The sequence below is a fragment of the Vicugna pacos genome, chromosome 11 (assembly GCF_048564905.1).
Source record: "Vicugna pacos chromosome 11, VicPac4, whole genome shotgun sequence".
In the NCBI taxonomy this organism is placed as follows: domain Eukaryota; kingdom Metazoa; phylum Chordata; class Mammalia; order Artiodactyla; family Camelidae; genus Vicugna; species Vicugna pacos.
In genome coordinates this window covers 36,532,100-36,544,392 of record NC_132997.1, presented here as the reverse complement: position 1 = coordinate 36,544,392, position 12,293 = coordinate 36,532,100, and the positions used below count along the sequence as shown (strand labels likewise).

The window sequence follows — 12,293 nt, the reverse complement described above, 5'->3', positions numbered from 1 at the left end:
TGCTGGGGCAACTTCATGGTCTCAGAAAATCTATTCAAAAAACATCCTTGTATTGGTCTCCGTATATACGGAAGTTACTAAAAATCTCCTTAGTGCTCTGTCTAGACATAGTAGAGGCTAAATAAATATTTAGTAAATTAATGAGTGAATAATTTCCATTTCAAAACAGCCCTGGCAAGGAGAAAACCCTGTTGAAGAATGAAACATCACTTTTGTTCTCCAGTGAAAAGGAGGAATATATTTCTTCAAGTTTTTTCTTCTTCTTTTTCTTTTTTTGGATCTTTTGGTTTGTTTGTTTGTTTCGGTAGGGGGAGGTAACTAGTATTTTTTAGTTTGTTTTTTTAATGAAGGTACTGGGGATTGAACCCAGGACCTTGTGCATGCTAAGCATACACTCTGCCACTGAGCTATACCCTCCCCCACTTCAAGTTTTTTCTTATAGCAAAGTCAGAATTTATTTGATATTTGGATTATTCACATTGTACCTGAGTCCTTTGCTTAAACTCTTCTCAGGGCACTTCACATACGGATCCTAAATGTATTTTGTGTGTGTGTGTGTGTGTGTGTGCGCTCATGTGTGTGTGCGTGCCTGTTTATTTTCTTATGTTTGTAGAAAGGAAATATTGTATTTACATCTCATTTCAGCTTTCTCAGAACTCCCTACTGTCCCAGGAACAGGCATCATGTTGATGTTAACTATTTCCTGACAAATCTAGAGCACATTTCGTCATTCTGACTTCCTTCTTGTCCTTGTGAACAAACTACTTAGGCTAAACATGTCTGCCTTGAGCTGTCATTTCTTCAGGACTCAGGATTTTTGTGTGGTTAATTTGATCACATCTGAATGGAGAGACATTTAAAAATTAAAATATTGGCTAAATGAATTAAAGAAAAACATTTTGAGACAAATTAAGATGAAAGCTGATTGATTCATAAACTTAAGAACTTGATCAACCATAATGTAGTGATCTATTTAAAAATTCATCACCAAGGGGAGCAGATGTACTAGATATGACTGATCTTGGGTTACTTACCATTATCACACTGTTTAAAATTCTGAAGATGAATTGAAAAAAAATCAATGAGTGCAGATATGTGAAGGATACTTTCATTCTTATTGTGATTTGGATGTTATGTGAAAATTGCAAAGATACGACTAGTTCTCTGAAACTGGCAGAATAAAGAGGATACGTCTTGTATATATTATGAAAACCACAATTCTTGTCAAATGGAAGACACTTCTGCATAAAACACTCAGATATGTTAGTGAATGTGGTGTGTAGATAACGTAAGATTGTTTTTAGTATTAAATAATACTGACCAAAAGAAAACTGCCCCACCCAAGACTGAATGAAGAGTAGGAGGGAGTCAAAACAAGGCAAATATTAAATACAAATTAAAAACTATTTTTTTCTGCACTCTACAGGTAGTGCTAAAACATGGCCAGGTTTCAGAAGCACTGGCAAGAACCCTGTTCTCTCTGCCTGGGATTAACTGTAACATCTGTCAGAATGCCTCTGTACTAGGTATGCACGCTGAACAGGGTCCCTAGCCGGTGGGAAGGGAGAAGGGAGCAGGCATTTCTCTCTGCCTTCCTTCATGTGATGATAGGTTGGTCTATGGTATTTGGACATGAGCTGGCTGCAATATCTAGTTTGCCCTACTGGAATTGTCATCTGACAGAGTTGGCGGGTAACATGGAGATTATTTTAGTGTCATTTTTCATTTCACAGTTGAGGGCACATTTATATAGATATTCAGTTACTTGGCAAGGTCATACAGACAGTTCTGGAAAGATTTGGGATTAGCACTTAGGTCTCCTGAGACCTCGTTCAGTGCTTTTCTCATTAGAAGGAAAAAGAAAGGCCCTTTATACTCAGAATTCAACCTAATTTTCCAGCCTCATTTCCTATCACTTTACTCTAGACATGCTTTTACCTTCCTCAGAACCTGGGGTATTTCATAGTACAGTAGGTATCAGTGTAATGCCAGTCCAGTGCCCCTTCCTTCTTTCTTCTTTTGGTAAATGCCCTTGACTAGTCATTGTGAAAACACTTCACTGTCTGCTGGTTTGAATACTTTCACCTCAGTCCCTGGCTAGAGAAACGGGATATCATCCAAACCATTACCAATTCCAAATTCATTCTGCTTGCTGCACAATAGGCTGATAAATCAGGAGATGAGGTGCTGGGGCAAGGAACAGTGACTTTATTTGGAAAGCCAGCAGATTGAGAAGATGGCAGACTAATGTCCTGGAGAACCGTCTTCCCCAAGTCAGAATTCAGGCTCCTTTTATACTGAAAAATGGGGAGAGGGTATGGTTGGTTGTTGCAAACTTCTTGGTGTAGGGATTCTTTGTTCTTGGAGTCCTTTGTTCTTGCAGCTGTCCACATTGGTCAGATCATAGTGCCCCTGTAAAATCTCCAACAAGATACAAGTTATTTTCTATTCTTTGACTTGTTATCTTTATATGAGTGCAAAAGTGTTAATATCCTTAAAGGTCAGAGCCTTGAGCACAGGCTCTCCTGTAGATTTCAGGCTATAGATAACATTCTTTTACAAAAGGTGTACAGCTAGCAAGACTAAGCCTAGAAAACAGGGCACAGGGTTAAAGTCAAAGGAACAGATCTAATATGAAGTCAGATTTGTTCTTTTCTATTACAAAATCAGGACAATTAAAGACAGTGTTTGGTCCAAGGAAGACAGGGACTCATCCAGGCCAGTGAAGGTCAGTAGGGGACTTTGTTGGAACCACTGGGAAAGAGCCACTCTCTCCATCATGGTCCTCATGGGCAGGAGGTAAGCTGCTGCTGCTGCTGCTGCTGGCCAGATTTAGGAGCTATTGGGGATACCATGCCTGAGAATGAAGCCAACACAGAAGAAAAAGTCATATAGGGAACTGAGATTGATCCCTGGTGGCTCAGCTAGAGTGTCTGGATCCAGTGATATCACTTCACATCTACTCCTGGATTTTTCACTTATAGTTAATAAATTGACTTCGGGCTTAAGGTGAAATGATTGGGCTTTTGTTTACTTGCAGATAAGAGAGATACTATTGAAATCCTTGGTTCTGTTACCCTGCTGCTACTGTACCCCTCCACCATTATACCCATTCTCTGTTTTCCTTCTGAAAAGCTGTTTAATACACAAAAGGCATAAATTGTTACCTGTGGTTATGTTTATCCTTCACACAGACCAATTGCCTGGTTATCATCAGCCCTGCCCTGATGATCATTACTTTCAGCATGTTGGAAAGTATTTTTCATAACTGTTAAAACACTAGTCTAGGCCCTAGAAATGTCATCGAACAAACAAAGATTCTTGCTTTTGTGGTGTTTAACTTTTTGTGCAGGGAGAAATAATTTTTAAAAATATGAAAAACAACATAAATTAATCTGTGGACTAGAAGGTGATAAGTGTTATGTTAAAAACACTAAATATCAACAACAACAACAACAACAACAAAATTGGAGAGTGGGGGTACTAGAAATGCTGGGGGTGGGAGGATCGCAATTTAAAATAAAACTCATTAGGACAGTAACAACGGAGCAAAGATGAGTGGTGAGAGAGTTGGGCTGGTGACCACCTAGGGAAAGAGTGTTCTACTCTTTCAGAATAACCAGTGCCAAAGGCAAAAATGGAGCGTATCTGTGTCCCGGGAACAGCGTGGAGGCCAGCGTAGCTATGGCAGAGCCTCCAGTGGAAAGAGAAGGTCAGAAGGATCACAGGAGTTAGATCACTTTCCGTTTGTGAGCATTCACATCTGTGAGCATTTTGTCTTTTACTCCGTGACACAGAGACCAAGTCAAGTTTATTTTATTTACTTTATTTTTCTATTCTATTTGATGTGATTCTAGCAGAGGGGTGATGCAATCTGATTGGCATTTTTAAAAAATGCCTGCAGGTGGTGTGTTGAGAATCGGGGAAGTATGGAAGCAGGGAGACTAGTGAGGAGGCCGTGGCTGGGAACGTCCACAGATGCTCTGCTCCACATTCAGTCTTCCAAACACTTCCCTGGATCATGAGTCTGGGTGCTCGCAAACTCTTCTCCTGGTCTCCCTTGCCAGCTGGTTTCCACATAGTGTCTGGTAATGGAAAGTATGGTGGGTGAGTGAACACAGGAGGAAGGGAGAAGCCATTTTTTCTGCTTCTGGTGGTGCCTCCAGTCATGGTGGCAGTAAGAGCAGTGGATAACTGTCTAGAGGACGGAAAGGCCATCAACTGATATGGACATGAATGCAAATGGAGCGTGTGTGGGGCAAACGTGGTGGGTGAAGAGGATTTCAAGTGTGGATATGTGAAGACTGAGATGCTATCCCCATGGAGTTGTCAATAAGTGACTGGAGGGTCTGGAATTCAAGAATGAGGTCTAAGCCATAGATATAAACTTAGAAGTTAATGATGCTAATTAAAGTCATGAGATTGGGTAAATTCACTGAAGAACAGAGAAAAAGAACACCACTGCTAGGATCCGGGCTCTCTGACATTCAGAGCTAAGGGAGAAGAAGAGAAACCAGCAAAAGAGATGGAAAAAGACCGACTAATGATGAAGGATGAAGACTTCAGAGAAGAGGCAGTGACTAATCGTGTCAAATCAGCAGATGAATCAAAAAGATGACTGAGAATGGACAGCTGAATTTAGCAATATGGGGTAATTGGAGACTCTGACAAAAGTAGTTTTTATAGAGTGTGGGGGTGAAAATCTTGGCAGCAATTTATTCATTTACTCATTCATTCAAAAGTATTTATGGAGCATCTGCTTTGAACCAATCATTGGGGGATTTGAGGTGAGCAAGAAAGACTTTGCCTGACCTCTCCAGGTGTAGGGTGTTCTACTGTAATGATGGGCTATGATTCCATGCATGGATTAGCTTTAGAACACACCCTTACAGTACATGTGTGTGTGCACATGCACCCACACACGTGAAGACTGAAGAAAGCAAGAAAGGCCCAGGCCAAGGGAGGCTGACTGGAGCCCACAGGACACACTGGAACAGGCTCTGCCTCTGTGGGCTAGAACTTGTTAAACACTATTTATCTTAAGAATTGAAGCATCTGGCATCTTTAAAAAGAGATTACTGACTCTGTTTTTGTTTTCATTTGGGGAAATATTTGACCAGGTGCCATGATTTGATTTTAATCTGATTTTATCTCTGCAGTGCTTAGATAGTTTAATTGCTGGTTTGATCAGGCACCTAAAATGTGAATTGTTGGAAAAATAACATGTTGATTTCTTGTAGGCAGGATTGTTTCCATGGCTTCTCTCTCTTGAATATGAGTATGTATTCATGACGCTCCAGGGACTAGAATTTGCAAAACAGTATTTTGTTCGTCTAAGTATTGTTTGATAGAAATCACATAAAGCAGTGTTTGAAATCCAAATATTTTCTTGGGTAAGTTTTGGCATGAGGTCCTGTGCAAATTAAAACAATTGAAACTGAAATAAAACTTAAATGGTAGATACTCTATTATGTGTTTTGTTGTAATGTGGCTCTTAAACATTAGTGTCCTGTAATTCTCAATAACAAATAGGAGAATAAAAATGTTAGTATAGCTTGAAAGTTATTTCTTCATAAATAAGAGTCTTCTTGTAAATTAAAGAGAAACTTTTCTCTTGTAAATATATAAGGAATCAATAGTTTGAGTTTTCTATTTGAATTCTATGAACACAACTAATAACCTATAAACAAAAGCTGTTGGATCGTGACAAAGTCACACTGTGATAAAGTGTCTATATTTTGTTAATTTAGGGAGTGAGATTGTTCTGCAAAGAACTTCCCTTAACAAGCATTGGTATGACCCAGTTTGAATTCATCCTAGGAGTATTATTAACAAGTAGCTGAAAACAACGTATTCCCACATCCAGAAATCTGAAACTTAAACAATTTATACCTTAAACATGGACATTTCAAGAAAGAGAGTCTCTCACTGGGAACTTTTATCAGGAAATGGACAAACAGATGAGAAACTATGGCATGGATGTAAAAAATAAAAAGCAGAGTATTTTGAAAACTGTCTATAATAAAACTTACTCTATTTCCTAATGTATCTAACATAGACTATAAGCTCCAAATGATGATAGTACAAAAAATAGTTGATAAAATCAGAAAGCCTGATGAACTTCATGGCTGAGTTTCAGCTCCGAGGACTTGAAATAATCAGACATGGCCCTACATTGCATGATCAAGGTGTTTGCCATGTTTTCTTAGGTTTCAGTCATGAAACCCTTGGAATTACTGGCTGTAATGAAAACTTCTTTGGTGGTTTTTTGTTTGTTTGTTTGTTGTTGTTGTTTTAGTCCTGTAGACTTTTCTACTGGGACTTGTTTTATTTTTTCTCTCTTATACTCCTAAAATGAAGATGGAACATTATTTCCAGGAGTATTAGGCATAATTTGAGCTCATTTCTACCCTTACATGCTATTCCAATCTAGACAGTTTATTAGCTAATGAAACAAGATTATTCTATTTGTCAAGGTTATGTTTGTGGGGAAGAGTCATAGAAATATCCTTTCCCTTATACTTTTTGCATCAACAAGATTGTTAATTCATGCTTGGCAGTGTGTCCTGCAAGGTCAGAAGTGCTCTCAGGACAGCCAGGGAAACAGCTTCTGTGTTCACGTTGATGGGTGTTCACTCAGCTGACAGGATGGATGTAATCGAGACTTGAAGAGGACTTTTCATTATTTAAATGGGAGAGAGTGATTTTCACTGGTTGTGCCTAACTGCTTAGGAAGCACAATGTATTCTTTTGTGCTAATAAACAGTGCGAGAGGAGTTTCCAAATTGCATGCTTAGAATGGAGGGTCTCCCACGAAGTGAGTGGGGTGGGGACCTGAGCTGACGCAGCTGCTCCTTCCAGCCTCTCACTTCCTAATTACGACCAAAGCAACTCTCCCTTCAGCTCTTTTAAATAGCAATATGTTACATTTGCAAACCATGCTACAAAATGAATTTGCTGCTTTAAAAATCAGTTTGACACCTGGTGAAGAAGGTCTTATTAAATGAAAAGAACAGCTGGGTGAGGAGTGGGGATCTGAACCCAGACATGGTGGAGTCTGCTAATTGTTCCCACAAATCCATTCTCCTTTTTTTAGTAATGGGACCCTGATCTCCGTAGTCACCCTCCCATTTTAAAAAGCTGATGCAAGACCACCCAACTAAAAGCCTTATTTTCCAGCCTCCCTTGAACCAGCCCTGAGTCGTACGACTAAGTCCAGAGCAATAAGGTGTGAGCAGAAGTGATGTGCATACATTCTGTGTCAATTCCTTAAAAAAAAAAAAAAAAAGGAAGGCCGTCGCCCTCCTTCCTGTCTTTTCCCCTTTCTGGTATGTCACAGCCGCCTGAGTCTCCAAGATGGGAGCCATGAGTTGAGGATGTCAGAGCCACCCCACCAGATCGTAACTGCTCCTTTTGAACTATGACACAAGTGCAAAATAAAATTCCATGCTCTATTTTGAAGTTGCTTTTTTTTTTTTTAAATAGTAGCTCAGCCTTTACCCAAAGTAAGGTAACAAAGGTGATGCAAAGAGAGTTGTGAGGTCAGTTTCATTAGAAAGGCTGACTTTCAAGGGTTTAATCTTCAGTGTAATTGAGTTTAATCTTACGTTTCTTGTGAAATAACATGGTGTCCAGGGCTATCACACCCATCAGTGCTCTACAGGCCAAAATACAGTCTAGTCATTAGTGTCCTTATTATCGACACAGAACAAAAGGAGGACAGGATTAAAGGCACAGACATATCTAGGCAAACAAACACGGGCAGGAATTAAGAAGTGGAGGTGGTGCGACAACATGCATGCCTAGCAGTTGGTGCAGACTGAGAAGAAAGCATGAGATGACAAGAAATTTAGGCAAAGTGGCCACAGGAGAAAACTTCTTCATTGTTTATCATCTTGTACTTAGGCTGTATGTTTCCTATAAGAAGTTCTGAGTCTCTACAAAATAATAACAGTTATTTTACTGACCCCCCTGGTGCTTCGTACATTCTGCTGCTGCACAGGACTCTTGCTGTGGTCTCTTATCCAAGAGTTTCTCAACACGTATGATGAGCCTGCCCTTGGGTGTCCTGCTATCACCCAACACTGAACACATTCAAACCCGAATTCCCTTTCTTCTCATAGAGGTTGCTTTCCTGTCTATTGTCTGTTTGTCAATGTTACTTTTTTTTTTTCTATTTCTCTCTGAGATTTCTTTTTTTTGGCTTTTCTTTCTCCTTCATCTGTCAAGCCAATATCAACATATCCTCCTTTTCTTCTTTTAAATTGGTTTCTGGATTCACCTATAGCTGTCTGTTCTCACAACCACCCACTTTGGTCGAAGACCAGAACACATCAAACCTTGGAGACAGCCCACAATCTTCTATTTGGTCATAACCAAATTCTGTTTGTTCTTTCATGTCAAGATTGGAGGCATTTCTCTAAAAAATTACTCTTAGCATTTGACTTCCTTCCTCAAGAACCCATAGCAGTTGGCTCCCCTTTGCCTATTGCCTATAATACACATTTGCCTTCTCACCAGGCCTTCCAGAAAATGAGCAAATGAAATGTGTTCTGGGTTGACTGTTAAGAGCACAGGTTTTGGTGTCCTCCTGACCTTGCTTCAAATCCTAGCATCACCACTTAATTACAGGCTCTGTGGTGTGGCCATTTAAGCCTCAATTTATCATCTGACCAATGATGGCTTTTAGTGGCATCTAAAATCTGTAAGGCATGTGGAATAGTGCACAACACACAGCAGACATTCAACTCATGTACTCGCTGTTATCTTCCAGCTGGTGCTCCCTCTCCTCCTGTCCTCTGCGTTAGATCCCTCACCCCTTGGGCAACATCATCTCTGTTCCTTCTTTGGCATTTCCAGTGCCCTTCCCCCTTCACTCCCAGTTGAAGTCCTACTTTCCTCACACCATCATCTCTGCGTCCTCACTGTTTCTCTAATCCCTCAATGTGTTTTCATTTCTTTCTTCAGCTACAGCTCAAGTGCACCCCTCAAGGGGCAGGCATCATTCTTATACGTCTTTTCTACTCTCTCCAGCATCTGGCTACTGTTGGTCACACATCATCTGCTCAACATCCAGGAATGGAGGTATTAAAGTAGATTCACAAATATAAAATAGTGAACTCTTCCAACTTGCTATTTTAGGAAAACTTTGGTACACATGTCCTAAAATAACTTTGATGTTCTTAGACAGCTAATACATAAGACTATCTCAGCATTATGCTGAATCCTTGATATCAACAGTCTCATCAAATTCCAATCATAAGCCTGAAAGACAGGTGTTACTGTGTTAAGAAACCTTTTATATGTGTACTATTAACACACGTATGAAAGGTGCATTCAACATAAAAGTTTGCATTATGAATGACTGCTTATTGAGCCGTCATTAACAAAGACAGGAAGTGCTCCCACGAGCCTTAGGGAATCTCTCAATCCCAGTCTAAGGTCTGAGGTTCTCTGGGATAACCAGAGCACTGCAGGTCTGTGGGAGGACTGGGTGACTTCCAGGTCCCTGCACCCCAAGGGTATGAGGTTCCAGGTTGGACAGGGAGGGGTTTATCAGAGTCCCCAGCTTCCTTATAATCTGGGCTTTACCTTTTTTGCTCTTTAGTCTCTAAGGCTGCTGAAAGCTCATCTCAGTGTTGCTGCTATTTTATTTTTTCTAGATCAGCAGATGACTTCAGGGCAAAAAGTAACTTCGAGTTTTGGCCTTACCTCTCTGGAATCTTGTGTTTTAGATTTTGGTCCAGTCATTCTTCAGTCTTGTCATCTCTTTGATTATTATTATAAATATTTTGTTCAGCTGTTCTGCTTGTTCTTAATAGGAGTGCGGATCTGAATTACTTACATTGTAATTACTGGAAGAAAGCTTGCCATTGCATTTTTTAGATGCAGAAATTGAAGTTTAAAGAGAGACATCTATCCAGTAGAATCAGAACTTGAATCCAGTTTGGTCTTATCTTAAATTTCATGCTCATTCTGTTCTATCATATAGACTAAGATGAATTTGGTGAAATTTGGCTATAAGGTTAATATATTGGGTAAAAATGACAGGAATCAATTCTTATTTACCTTCTTTGTTATTTGCCTTTATTTCACTCTTAGCCTTGGTTTAAAACACCATCTCCTCTACTAACATTAGTTACTAAAGAGATGTAAGAAAGATTAATAAAGGCTGCTGGCTGATTCTATACTTTGTGCAACAAAGAAAACTGGACTTTTTTTTTTTTAAATCATACACCTAGGTGGTAAAATGACGAACTTACTCTCCAGAGGGTTCAGAGCACTTAACCAATGTGATCTCATTAATCCTCAAAACATGGTCTTGATGTCTCAGTTTCATAATGAGTGCAATTTACCAGTAGGAAGTAAATAACTTTTGGATCCTCCAACTACTATGTACGTGTCTGGGCTGCCTGTCTGTATTTTCAACTTTGTGGTTTATCTAGTATGGCTTTCTACATTAAAACTATGTGAACACTTTTTAAGACTCAAGGTAAAAAATGTTCACAGTATGAAGTTAAAGAGATGTATTAAAGGATCGTGTTAGGGTGGTGGTTATAAGATTGGCATGGAAATTTCTCCAGGTCTGATACAAAGTGAACATAGAACCAGTGGTGGCTCACCCATAAAATCAGGCCAACACCAGCTTATCTTTTGATAAATGTATAAAACGGTGATTAAGGGTCTTCTGCTTCTATCATATGGATAATTGCCCCAATTCTACACTATCACTTTCCAGTAATAAACAGACTGGAAACTGTACTATGTTCTTGTGTGTACCATGCTTTGAATTAGACACTGTAATATTTTTTCATAACGATACAAGGAGAATAGACACTCAATCAAAGATAGACTGAGCTCACCCAATGCCAGAGAGCTTTTCACACTCTTAAAAGGGTCAATAGGAATATTTTTCTAAAAGCTTAAAAATCACACACCCTCTTGTTCAAAGCTTGCCTCTGTGCCTGGTATCTGCACACCAGAAATGATGCAGACTGGAGTCAGAACTTTACCCCGGATTTGCCCTGAACTTTTGACAGGAAAGGTCAATATCCACACCATGAAGGAGCAGGAAGCTCAGACTGCCTTTTTGCTGCATCCTGGTAGTTGCAGAGTGAATCTGCTGTAGGAAAGCTGCAAGATCACAATGGGGCAACACGTTAACTTCATCCTGCTTACGCAGCAAGGAAAAATGGTGGCTGGACTGGTTGAGGGCACCTCTAACAAGGGCAACCTGAGTTAAATACAAAGAAAACAATTAGGATAGCATGAAACACCTGAGCCAGACATTTTCCACCAGCGGAGACCCACAGAGTCGCGCTCTTCTGTGTTTGAGGGTGCGATGGACTGTGCCACAGCTGGGCCCCGTGTGAGGGGAGGGCTTGTCCTGTCATTTTACTTGGGAGTTACTGCTCTGGTTTCTGTTGTCAGGGCTATGAAGTATTTCTGTTTCTCAGAGAGACCTATGTTGCTACAGGACATTTCCAAGTTCAGATAATGAACACTCAAAGAAGCCCCCGGAGAGAAAAGATGGCTTCATGCCAAGACAAGGCTTTGGGAATAAGCTGAAATCACTGCATGTTTGCATGTGAATGACAGGGAGCAGGTGAACATTCACAGAGGGTGGCTGGTGCGATCGCTTAGGAGCTGTGCAGCCCAGACGATTTGCTATTAAGTACAACCAGTGGAGTGATTGATGCTTTATATTCTACCAGGCACAAGCCAGGCAGAGGATGCAAAGAGATAGAAATACCCGTCTCCTTTCCTCTTTATAGTGTAATATTTCAGCCGGCATTCTGGTAATCAGTGATGGGTGATTAAATAGAAGTACTGTCAATTTCAGCATCAAGCAGTCTAAGAATAAGAAGTTACTAAGAAATAATTTGATTTGAATACAGTTCTGTGTCAAAATCACATCATCAAGAGGAGAGGGATGAAGCCAGCCATGGAGTCAAGTGGCCTGGGTTCAAGTTGGCATCTTCCAGCCCTGGGACTGTAGGCAAGTTACTCACTTGCTCTCTCTGAGACTCAGTTTTCTCTGCTGTAAATTAGGGGCAGTATAGTTTTCCCCTCATTATTACAGTAGAATCTTATGTAGGTAATTTAGTAAAAGTGGATAGATGAAAATCTAGGTTAAAATAATTTTTGCTCCCCAAATTCTAGTTTGTGTTTTAAGCAGCTGTTTTTTGGTACATTTGAGATATTCTCTGACTTACACAAATCTTACATTGGCACATCCTAGAAACCTATGTGTAATCGTATAAAGTATTTGCCCTGTTCCCATGGTCTGGGTT

General features: G+C 40.0%; 1 long non-coding RNA gene across 1 annotated transcript in view; it reads left to right on the top strand.

Moving 5' to 3' along the window:
• The window catches only part of LOC140699281 (uncharacterized), a 149,075-nt gene that overhangs the window by 58,811 nt on the left and 77,971 nt on the right, over window positions 1–12,293 (top strand). The window lies entirely within an intron of this gene.